This window comes from Lactuca serriola, chromosome 4, assembly GCF_051521515.1.
Source record: "Lactuca serriola cultivar US96UC23 chromosome 4, Lser_US96UC23_V15, whole genome shotgun sequence".
Lineage (NCBI taxonomy): Eukaryota > Viridiplantae > Streptophyta > Magnoliopsida > Asterales > Asteraceae > Lactuca > Lactuca serriola.
Window position 1 is genome coordinate 132,378,751 of NC_136411.1, and position 12,295 is coordinate 132,391,045.

The 12,295-nt window shown below is 35.2% G+C and overlaps 1 pseudogene; it reads right to left on the minus strand.

Moving 5' to 3' along the window:
* Positions 1 to 993: 993 nt before the first annotated feature.
* The window catches only part of LOC145098830 (histidine--tRNA ligase, cytoplasmic-like), a 31,104-nt pseudogene continuing 19,802 nt past the window's right edge, over positions 994 to 12,295 (minus strand).

Consider the following 12,295-nt stretch of genomic DNA (forward strand, 5'->3'; position numbering starts at 1 on the left):
TTTGTGATATAGTTAATTGTATGATTAGTTTAAATGCTATCAAATTGATCCAAGTGATTTTTGAAGAGTTTCAAAATTTGCCCTCAAGTTTTGGAATTTGATAAGTCCCATTTATGGAACTTTAAATTCTAAGTTATGGAATTCAAATGGTTTTGAAGAGTTTCAAAACTTGCCCTCAGGTTTTGGAACTTGAAAAGTCTCATTTATGAAACATTAAATTCCAAAAACCCTAGTAATTTGAAAAGGTTCAAAAATGCACCTCTTGGTTTTGAAACTAAAAATTTAAATAAGTTTCCTTAACTGTGAAATCTTAACACTACTAGAAAAACAACCTTTTACGACGCACAATGCATGTTGTAAAACGCTCAGACGACGTGCAAATGCGTGTCTAGGAAGGCCCTGTCATAACGAGAGACGACATGCTTTTGCGCGTCGTCTATTTACGACGCGCATTTACGACGCGCATTTATGACACACATTTAGGACACACAGTTATGACACACAATGCGTATCAAGGAAGGTCGTGTCATAAAGGAAGACGACACGCATTTTCATGTCGTAACCTTACGACGCGCGTGTTTATGACACACAATGCGTATCAAGGAAACCCCTGTCATAAAGGAAGACGACACACATTTTTGCGTGACATAATTTTAAATGTTTTTAAAATTATATATTTTTGATAGATTTACTAATTTTCAAATTAAATAGCAAATTAAAAGTCTCATAATACAAAATAAAATACCATAAACAATAAAGCTAATTCATTGCAATAATATGTCAAATGAACATTCCTTCTTTGTACAATACAATTATTGTAAATAAAGTTGTATGATAACTTAAAACTAAATTATATAAATTAACTTACATCTAAGAAATGCAAAGTCGAATGAAAATTCCTTCTCTTTTTTAATGTTTGTTTTTTCATTGCTTCCTCTTCACTTTCCTTTCCCCTATAGAAGAGTATTTTCAAACCTCCCTCATCAATCATCATCAAATTTTGTGCCAAAGGCTCTTCACCTGCTCATAAGAAACATTGATTAGTTCCAAAGCCTGTGTCATTTCATCCAACCCAAGTTCCCCAATTATCTTAGGAGCAATAAAAGCATGCACCTGCATCAAACAAACCATATACCCAATTATAGCATTCTACTTTCAAACAAAAATGAAAGATAACCAAAATTATAATTCATAAACCTTATGTATGACACCAGAGGAAATAGCTGATGCCGATAATGTCCCTCCACATTCCCACAAGATTGAAAGATACCCAGGATCATAAAGATATTCCACAACATCTTTAGGGTTCAAGATGTAAAATTCCACCACCTCAACACCTTTAGAAGCAAGAAGTTTCTGGAAGCTTCTTCTTGCACCTCTCTGAGGGACAACTATGGTGGGCACTTCTCTAACATCCCAAAGATTTGCAACCTCGGGAAGATCAAGAGTTTGGGACATATTGATTCGCATAGGTAAATGCCCACCACCATGTCTTGGAGTTAATCGTGGATCTATATTTCAAAATGTAGTAAGAAAAGGACAAGAGTGCTTCAAGAATCTGCAGAAATTATAAGTGGCTGACAATAAAGTTTCATACTATCTTTGCGTATAGTATTTCCACCGAAAATTACTGCATCGCTTCTATCATGTAACTCAAAAACTCGTGGTCTTGATTTTTTCTGCTTATCCATGAAGCATGTCCGCTGCTAGCAAAAATTTTTCCTATCAGAAAATGAGGATCAAATGGTGCAAATGCAACATTTTTTGAAGAAGTTAATACTCACCGTCAAGGGTCATTGCGTACTTGAGAATAGAGAATGGGACTCGAGAAGCTGATCTATATAGCAAAGGGGCATTGACAAGAAGAAATGATTTCAGAGCATCCTACAAATCTGCAACACATTAGAAGGAAAAGAGCATCCATAACATGCCATATAACCATGGCAGAAACAAAGTTAAGTTCAGAGAGAATAGTTACACAATAATATGATACCTCCATCAAGACACTTCTTAAATCCTCCCCAAGAACATCAACTTGCAATCCTTCACTTCTCAATGTCTGAATAGCTTTTCCCCATAGATGTCGCAGTGGATGCCTAATCCCGATTACAACTCTGGTGATTCCTGCCTAAGGATTATTAAGCCTCAAATGCATGTCAATTTGAAGTAATACTTCGCATTAAAAGTTATATATGATGATAGCAGAAAGAAAAGGAAGATGGATTGCCATAGTTGTACACCAATAAAAATCAATCAAATAAACTTCTAGCAACTTCTAATTTTATGATGAAAGTGAGTGAAAATAGTAAATAATTTTTTCTTAAAAAACAGTTAATGAAAAATTTAGTTGAGAGAAACTGCAAAAATAATAAATAATTTTTTTTCTCAAAAAACAGTTAATGAAAAATAGAAAATAAAAAGAGGGGCTATAAAGACTAAAGAAACACAACAAAAGAAAATGTGTATAAAAGAGACCGACTAATTGTACACTCCAGCTAAAAAGGGCTGAAATCAAACTTAGCTACTCCGATATTCTTTCTAGAGCATATGAATCTTTAATTGTCTCCATTATCTTTGACCAAAACTGTAGAGCAGGTTTTGATTTAAAAACTTCCACAATGGACAAATCAGTCTTTTGATGTAAAAGGCTTTGAACTTGAGTAACAATTCATGGGATCACTTCACTTATTAGCACGTCTGCATGAGATGAGGAGTTCTTTTATTATTATTATTATTTTTCAAAATATTGATGCAAATTAATCAAATTTGTTGTCTTTGTGATACAATAGCATACTTGCAGACCCACGTCTACAATTACGAGCAAAAGCATCCCCAATAAATAGCATAGAACCATTGGAGTCACTTCCATTAAAGTTAACTAATTCATCATAATACTTCTTGTTCCATTCTTCTGCTCCCTAAATGAGTTGAATTATAATCCTTTTGATGTATAAGCTGACACATTTTTTCAAGATAAAACAAAATCCAACATGTTTGGGATGAAAAGAAAGTTGATCACAAATATGAAGGATATTGTGATGAAAGTAAGGTGGAAGCTCCCAATCGTGCTTTGTGAGGGACAGATGTATCAAGCTGTGCCACTCTAGAAATTGCAGCCTTTTTCTGTTCAAGATTTATATCTTTGGATTGGTGAGAAAAATCTCTAGCCAAGTTGAGTACCCCATCATTTTCAAGCAAGCATAGTGCAAGTAATCTATCATTAACATAGGGATTATATGTTTATACCCACATAATTTTATAGCAATTAACTAAATGATACACAATCGTTGGGGATATACCTTTCAGTATTTGAGCAGACAGTGGTTTCAAGTAGTCCATTTGAGTGATGTTGTAGATAAGGAACTAAAGTTTGTCCAACCTCTGAGACACAACCACTGAAAAAGAATACATCATACAAATGTTTCTTTGCAGAAATGGGGAAACACGTTAGCCAATTCAAAGCAACGTCTGCATATCAAAATATAAAATATTAGAAACCTGAAGAATGAAAACCTTATAAAGATATGTAATTCAGTTTTTTAGATATTGGGAGCAGGCGCAAGCTCTAAAGAATGTAGAAGACAGATGAATTCTTTTCTCATAGATATTGTTGGAAATGCAGTACTTTGATAAAACACCTGCCACAAGTTATCTCTTTCATGTACTGAAGGAAGTTCTGCTCCAATAATCTCATATCTATACTCTTTGTCAATGCTTCCTACAAATTCATTAAAACAGTGAAGAAGTTAGTAACCGTTGATCATTTATAGTAAAACCCTAATTAGCACCTAGCAGAACTATAATCATTAAACCTAATTCCAAAATCCAATATATAAACTTAGTAAGAGGACCTTGCCCCAAAATGGAACTTCACTAACAATAAATTGAATGGTGATCACAAATTAGGAAAATTGATATCTATCAATTAGATTCAAGTATGAAGCCAAAACAAGAATTCAATCTTGTTATTTTTCCTATTTGTAATGTTCATCAAGTTTTAACTAGTTATCATTTTTTTTTCAAATACTAATAATCATCATCTAATTCTGGGGTCAAAATTACCCTACAAAATGGAAGAAATAATTAATAAAAGGAAACCTTGATGAAGAGTTAAATCACTTGCATATTCCTATAGAGTTGGCATCTTGTTTCCAAAGCTCCTACACACAACTTCTGCACTCTCCCCAACCATTCTAATAACCTGATCAACAAGTATAAACATTGCACATAAGACAAGGGTATTTTTGGCACATGAAAAAATAAAGCTAACCATACTTGCCTGTGTGCGAATGTTATTTGGGTCAACCATATCACTAAATTAAAATTATCATAAATGAAACAACTTAACAATAAAAAATAATCCATATAATTTAGATACTCAAAATTACATTTAAAAAACTTGATACAAACTTTTGGAATCATTCATTCCTATGCAGGCCTGGCATAAGTAAATCCCTTAAACGGGTTTTCCTTACATTTGGGACTCGTAGAAGGGGAATCCAGAAGCAGGGGCAAATTTGTCCAACACTCTTCAAAATTCACGATGCATTGCTTCCCAGCTACTTGTGGAACAAAACTTGGCTTTATTTCTCTACCCTCCAGTTTCCACTAATTAATCAACTAAAATCAACCATGTTTTTTTTAATTCGTCAGCTTCACCTGCCCTACTCCCAAGTCGCCTGCTTGAATCCTTATGTAACAACTATTTTTAGAAAAAAAAAACACCATTATTAAGCAACAACTATAACACAAGTATATAATATTACAAATTACGACATTACTCCTTTCAAAAGCGAATGTTCTTCACTTGACAAGAATCCCAGAAGCTTTATCTTGTCCTTGACTGTTTTCTCCTAGATTTTCTGTCTGTTTCCACCTCTAGATAGCTCATTTGAAATAATGAGTGCCAAACTAGTGATCAAAACCTAAAATTTAACACATTGAAACTAAAGAATGTGTTCAAAATAGTGCTTATGTTGAACAAGTAACCTCTATAGGTGATCTGTGTACCTAAAACATATATACAACCATTTAAATTAGAGAAATAGATTATCATATTCTAGTTCTACATGCCAAAAATAGATTATCCATCAAAATTAGTTGCAAAAAGACCTAAAAAATTTCACATCAAAATCGATTTATGCCTTCAAACACAGAACCATCAGATGTAAAAAAATGCTCCTATTATCACTTGATTTATTACTCCACTGTCACCAAATCCAACCTGGCCGGGGAGAGAGATTGAATTTTTTATAGGGTGCTAGAGGGTTGTCTGCGACAAAGAAAGGAAAGAGACGGCAGGTTGTCAGTGAAGACAGCATTTTTCGGCAAGCTTAGGCATGAAAAAGGGAAGTGGTTACAGATATTTTAAACAGAGTCGCTTCACACCCACAGATTCTCGAAATTGATGATGAAAACGGAGAAATTAAAATGAAATTAGAAGAAGAAGAGGATTTGTTACCTTCAACCTAGTCCCCCGAGTCACGGAATGCTTTATTCAAGTTTACAGTCGTTGACACGAGTCTAACCGGGAAGCTTGTGAACGTGAGAGAAATCGAACCCCGAGATTTGGATTGTGAACGTGAAACATAGGATGTATCGGAATTGGTTTCCGATGAATCAGACAGTAGCAACACAAACACGAACGTGCTTCTTGCGGAACAAGAAACGGGTTGTAAGCCGAACAAGAGAGTGAAAACCGGTGATGAAAATGAAAGAAAGTCAACGAAGGTTAAACGGAAGGTGGTTTCAAAGGCTAAATTGGCCCAGAAACCAATGAATCTTTTGACTTTTGTACATGATACGTAATGAAAACAAGCATCAAAAGGTGCTCAAAGGGGTTTTAGGGTTTCTATTGATCGAATAGGATTTTAAGAACATAAAAAATATGAAATTATCGATCTTCTACACATCAAATACCAATTTGGAAAAATCAAGTCAAAAATATGATTTTAGGAACTTCACAACTAAAAAGCGCATATCAGGAACCCACACAATGCCGGGCTTTTAATTTTGTGGTATTTCATTCCCCTCTTAGCAATTAAAATATTGGAGAACGCGCGTTCATGAGAAAAATTATAAAGCGACAGTTCTACACGACATACTCTTTTATGGTAGGTGCCCTTTGTGTTTTTAATTTTGTTTTGTTGGACACTAATTTTAGGGCACGCATAAATGCGTGTCCTCTATCCTTCATATTTTGGAAAGTTGACATTAATTTTTAGGGCACGGACAAATGCGTGTCCTCTATCATTGTGTGTCATTGTTTGCGCGTCATTAAAGGGTTGTTTTTTGGTAGTGTAAATTTAGAACCTTGTATTTTAATTAAATTAAAGTGTTTAATTAAAAGACGAAATTAATAAATCCATAATGATATGGTTCAAATTTAATTAAATAAAGTCTAATTTATTAATAGATTAAACCACCAAGTATTTTAAATGTTTAAATGGCACCCTTATACTATATAAAGTTAAAAGTCTAATATATTGTATATGTATAAGTTAAAAGTCAGTTTTACCGTTAGTAGACCTCTCTCACACCTCAAAACCAAGAACGGCGGAAACGTTCCGGGGTGGAGGACGTCATGTACAGTATCACAACAGTGTAAAGTAGTAAACAAGCAACAACATCATCCATTGCATTAAAAGTAAAGTTTTAGTACATGTGTGTTCTTTCAATGTAATAAGACACCAAAATATACAATCAAAATAAAAGACGAGTCTTGTCTGTGCTCCATCTTCTCAAAACCTGGCCATCGTACCTGTTTACTGGTGACCTGAGAATACAAGTTATTTTGAAAGCGAGTATCAGCCTAAAGCTGGTGAATTCATAAGTATTTAAGTGTCATTGTCTTGTTTTGGAAAACTATTATGAACGCCTTGTAAATCTTTAAATGAAACAATTGATATAAGTATGAAAACCCTAGAAAATCCCTTATTTCCTACTAGTATGAAATGTAGTCTTCTACCAAGACCCGAATGTTTTGTATGTAAAAATGATAGTTTTTCCTTTCTTTTGACTAATACTAACAGTACTTAGTCTAACTCATCGTTTATGTGAATGTATCACAAAATAAAGTAATACGAAAATGTAAAGTAGTAAACAAGCAACAACATCATCCATTGCATTAAAAGTAAAGTTGTAGTACATGTGTGTTCTTTCAATGTAATAAGACACCAAAATATACAATCAAAATAAAAGACGAGTCTTGTCTGTGCTCCGTCTTGTCAAAACCTGGCCATCGTACCTGTTTACTGGTGACCTGAGAATACAAGTTATTTTGAAAGCGAGTATCAGCCTAAAGCTGGTGAATTCATAAGTATTTAAGTGTCATTGTCTTGTTTTGGAAAACTATTATGAACGCCTTGTAAATCTTTAAATGAAACAATTGATATAAGTATGAAAACCCTAGAAAATCCCTTATTTCCTACTAGTATGAAATGTAGTCTTCTACCAAGACCCGAATGTTTTGTATGTAAAAATGATAGTTTTTCCTTTCTTTTGACTAATACTAACAGTACTTAGTCTAACTCATCGTTTATGTGAATGTATCACAAAATAAAGTAATACGAAAATGTACTAATTTAATTGTTATCCTTTTGTATTAGGATTAACACGACATCACGATTAAGCGAAATGTATAACCTTTGAACATCCGTAGATTGTCCAATTGTCCTCTGTAGCTACAGCAGGTGGGAGGAAGGGTTAGTCTCGTAAATGTATTCCTAATATAAGTATTAACCGTAGGCATCCGTAGATGTTCATCAACCTCTATGGCGAGCAGTAGCCCCAAGGAATGGTTAGTCCCGTAAAGGTACTCCTAGTATAAGTAATAACCGTAGGCATCCGTAGATGTTCATCAACCACTAATGCTAAAAGTTGGGATTCAGAATGGTTAGTCCCGTCTAGATATCCCATTGAACTGGGATAGGCAGGACAATTTACTCAGAAGGTACTAATAAATCATCCTCATGAATTGAGATACAAGTAGTCATGTAAGTGTATATAGGTAATTGTATCTACGTAAAGGTACTCATGTAATGTATTCTGTAAGGTACTCATGTAATGTATTCATGTAAACGTACTCATGTAAGTGTATCCATGTAACATGTAATGTATAGTATAGACTCATGAATGAACTGACTCTGATGTAATTCCTTGTAATAGGAATAATGTTTTGTATCTTCTAACTATCCCTATAATAGCTAACTGGAAGGTAATTGGTTGTTCAAGCAGGTTTATACACCCTTGCTACACAAGAGTGTGGGAAACTGAATGAAGGATGAAAACTATAACATCAATACATATATAAGAACATAAGTGTATAGATATAGTTTTGTTCAAGAAGGTAAAAATGGTTTTGTAAAACATCTATGAGTTTTGAACAATAATTAACAATGACCTGATGTCATTTTAATAAACATTTCAAAAGTAATGCATTTGATAACAAAGTATTTTTAAGATAGAAAACCATTCCATGCATTACATTTTGAAGTATGTGAAATCTGCTGGATGAAAACATAGTTTATAAATACATATGAAAGATTTAATAACATGTTGTTTTCTACTTGTATTAATCTCATTAAAGCATTTAAAATCATTTAAACATTAATTAAGGGGTATAAACTTACCTGTAGATGGTGGTTTGGATGAACTGAATGATGTAGGATAGCTAGGTGACAAGTGAAGACTTGTTCACACTCAATGATCCTAGTTAACATATAATCACACATACATGTATCCAATTAGACTTTAAACCACTAATTTACAAAGTTAAGACATCCTAAAGCATGTAAAACACCTTATTTAAGTGCTACAAGTCATAAGGATTGCACCTAGGTGCTAAAGGACCTTGCTATTGTGTTTGGGGCTCAAGGGTAAGCTCCCTTGGAGTTAACAGTTTTCATGACCTTGACCTAATGATTTTACGGTCGTAAACTCATGATTTTATAGTCGTAAACTCCTCTCCTTTTGACCATAAGTTGTTTTGAGGTGTTGCAAGTCCTTTGAAGCATTTCTACTTGGTGGTTTGGCCTTTTGAAGAGACTAGGGCAACAAAACACCCCTGTTGAGGTGTTTACGGCATCATTGTCATTTCTCTTTGGGTTTACTACCTTAAACCCATATGGAAATTAGTATTGTTATGTTTTCAAGTCCCTAACTCATCAAGGTAATTGCCTAAGTTAGTTTTTAGGCCTAAGGAAGGAAAATGACCCATTTAAACACACTAAAGGGTGTTTACGGTTTTGGGAGTTCCCCAAACTTTAAACAAATGATAATGGCATTATTTGGTGTTTTTCATGTATTAAACCCATTAAAGGAAGGTTCAAACATGTTAAGGAAGGCTTAAAAATCCAACTAGGGCTTAGATTAATGACTTAGGCACACTTTGGTGCCTTATATGGTGTTTACGGCCCAAGAACATTCTTGAACCGTGAACACCTTGTTCCATGTGTTCTTGGCATATTTTCTTGATGCTAACTTGTAATACTAACTCCATAAGACTCAAGGAGTGAAGTACTTACTATAAGGAAGCTTGAAATATGCTAGAAGTCCAAGAACACTTAGTGTGTGTTCTTGGTGTTTTTGGAAATCTAATAAAAAACACAAAAATGAATGGATGAATAGATGCACAAACACTAGATTAAGTGTTTAATCAACTTGAAATGGATGGAACACTTACAACTTGGAAGATCTTGAATTGTTTCTAGTTTGCTATTTGAGAGGTTTTCTTGAGTTTACTCTTTTGGAGTTTACTCTTTTGCAGAGTAAACACATTACAACTAGACTTAGGGAGTAAACTCATGGATAAGCATGAGTTTACGGATTTTGGTATGATTTTTCGACCCAAACGAAATAGTTTGGCCGGGAACTTCTAAGACGCGAGGTGTTTGCAGTTTTTAAATTTCAAAACGTGAGACGACACTTTCTTACTCCCGTTCGTTTAAAGAATAATATTAAAATAATCAAACGAACTCTGAATTTGTTAAAATAAGCAATAATGACATTAACTTATAATAAGAATTGATTGACTTCTAGGGTTTAACCGAATGAAAATTCCGGGTTGTCACATCATCCCCCCGTTAAAGGGAATTTCGTCCCGAAATTAAAGTCTAAGCAAAAAAAGTATTTACAGGTAACTAAGGAAAAAGATGAGGATATTTCCGTTTAATCTTATCCTCTCGTTCCCAAGTGAATTCAGGTCCCCGTATAACACTCGTGTTTCTAGCCTAGGCATTTATATTGAGTTGATAGTCTAGGTTAACCTTTGTAACTCATTTTGAAGAAATGAAAAGGAATTATGTGAATATTATGTGAATTATGTGTTTTATGCATAATTATTAGGGCTTAATTAATTAAGAATAAAAATAAGCGCCAAAATTAAAGTGTGAGATAAGCACGATATCTTTACATAAAGTTGTAGTGGTCGAAACAAGGATTTCGGGGATATAAAGAATACCAAAATCCGAGTTATAACGAAGAAGTTATGACCTGTCGAAGTTTCGCGACAAAACCGGCACGGTGCTGAATGTCGTAAAAAGTGAGTTTTCGATAAACTACTTTTTAGCCTTAGTAATCTACATGAAAGTCGTAGTAAAAAGTGAGTTAAATCGAGAAGTTCGATAAAAAGAACGCCCAAATCTGACTTCGTATGAGGAGTTATGATGTTTCGAAGTTTCAGCGTAGCAGTAGATAGCTAAAAACTCGAATTTTAGATCGAGCAATTTTTAGCCGACACAACCTAAACAAGAATTGAAGGTCTCGTCATTAGGAGCACAACAGTAAAAAGTCTGACGAAAACGGACGTCGGATGAAGAAGTTATGATTTTTTAACGCGTTTCCTGTCCCGGTCTGTTAAAAATAATAATATAACATTTAAACTCAAAATTAGCCGACGAAGTCTAAAAGGAAGTTGTAGATCGTAAATTTAGCTACGCGTGCATATAAAGAACGTCAAAAACGGAGCTCGTATGCGAAAGTTATGGATTTTAGAAGTTTTGGCATGAAAATCGAGAAAATTCGCATAGTCACACTTTGCCACGTCACCCTCGCTTAGAATGTGACACGTGTCTTGTTGAGTCACCAGGCTGCTGAGTCACCGAAACTGCTGAGTCATGCGAAGCCACATGTCCTCTTCTGATTCGACCGAGGAGGAGGCCCAATCTGAAGCAGCCAGCTCCCCAGCCAAAGTTTCGACCTGCTGCCGCGTGTTCCGAGCCTCGCTTAGCCTAGCTCCGAACCTCGCAGGTGCACCAGTAGACTCCAGTCCGTTTAGAAGCTGCCAGCGAGCCCTCGCATGTGCAAGCCATGCGCAGCCTCGTGCGAGCCTTCGCCTACAAACCCTCTCAGCCATTGGATCAGAAGCTTCTCAGCCCTTGGATCAGAAGCTTCACCCTATAAATAGAAGGCTGCAAGCCTTCTCGGATATTTTTAAGAAATTGCCACATTTAGCCCCTTTCTTCATATTTTCTTCATCTTAACATCCCGCAAAGCCCCGATATCGATTGTAAAGCCCGGAATACCCCACGAAGTGCCCGAGAAGCCCGAAAAAATTATCTTTTCGGTTTCGAAGCCCGACTTTTGCAGAGCCCGATTTCTCAATAAAACTCCTGGTTTTATTGGAAACGATCGTTTTAGGAAATGAATTGCTGCCCGATTTTCACCAAAATAAGTGAGTGTGTAGTTACTTTCAATTTACACATAGATATGAAGTATTTACCTTGAAATACGTGTTATGAGTAAATATGCTAATTGTTTATTCGAGGTGACTCTTGAATTGATGTTTTATACAAGTTTTAAACTGTATATGTTTTTATCTACAAAATATGTTGGGTAGAACATGGGTTGATGAAATAGTTGATGTGTGTTAAAATGGTGAGAGGCCTCGATGTTGTTGTTGTTGTTGTTGTTGTTGTTGTTGTCATCTAGCGGAGTATAGATGACGACCACGGACTTTCTAGATAGTCCAGTGGAACACTAGCAGGTTCGCAACTTGTAGGTGTTGATGAATTAAATGTTCATTGGCGTACTCTATCCCCCTCATGGTTGCCTTAAGGACATGTATGGCTGAGGAAACCCCTTAGCAGTAGTGTCCATCCCGATGATAATCCTTAGGCTAGGTCCCTTGTGATAGGTGTTTAGGGACGTAAAGTGAGGACAACGAGAATGAGTAATCAGGGTTATTGTTGATTGGTGAACTTAATACGTATATTATTATTGTGGGTTGAAAAGCCTATATGCTCACCAGGCTCCCAAGCCTGACCCACTCAGTTTTATGATTATAGGTAGTGGACCC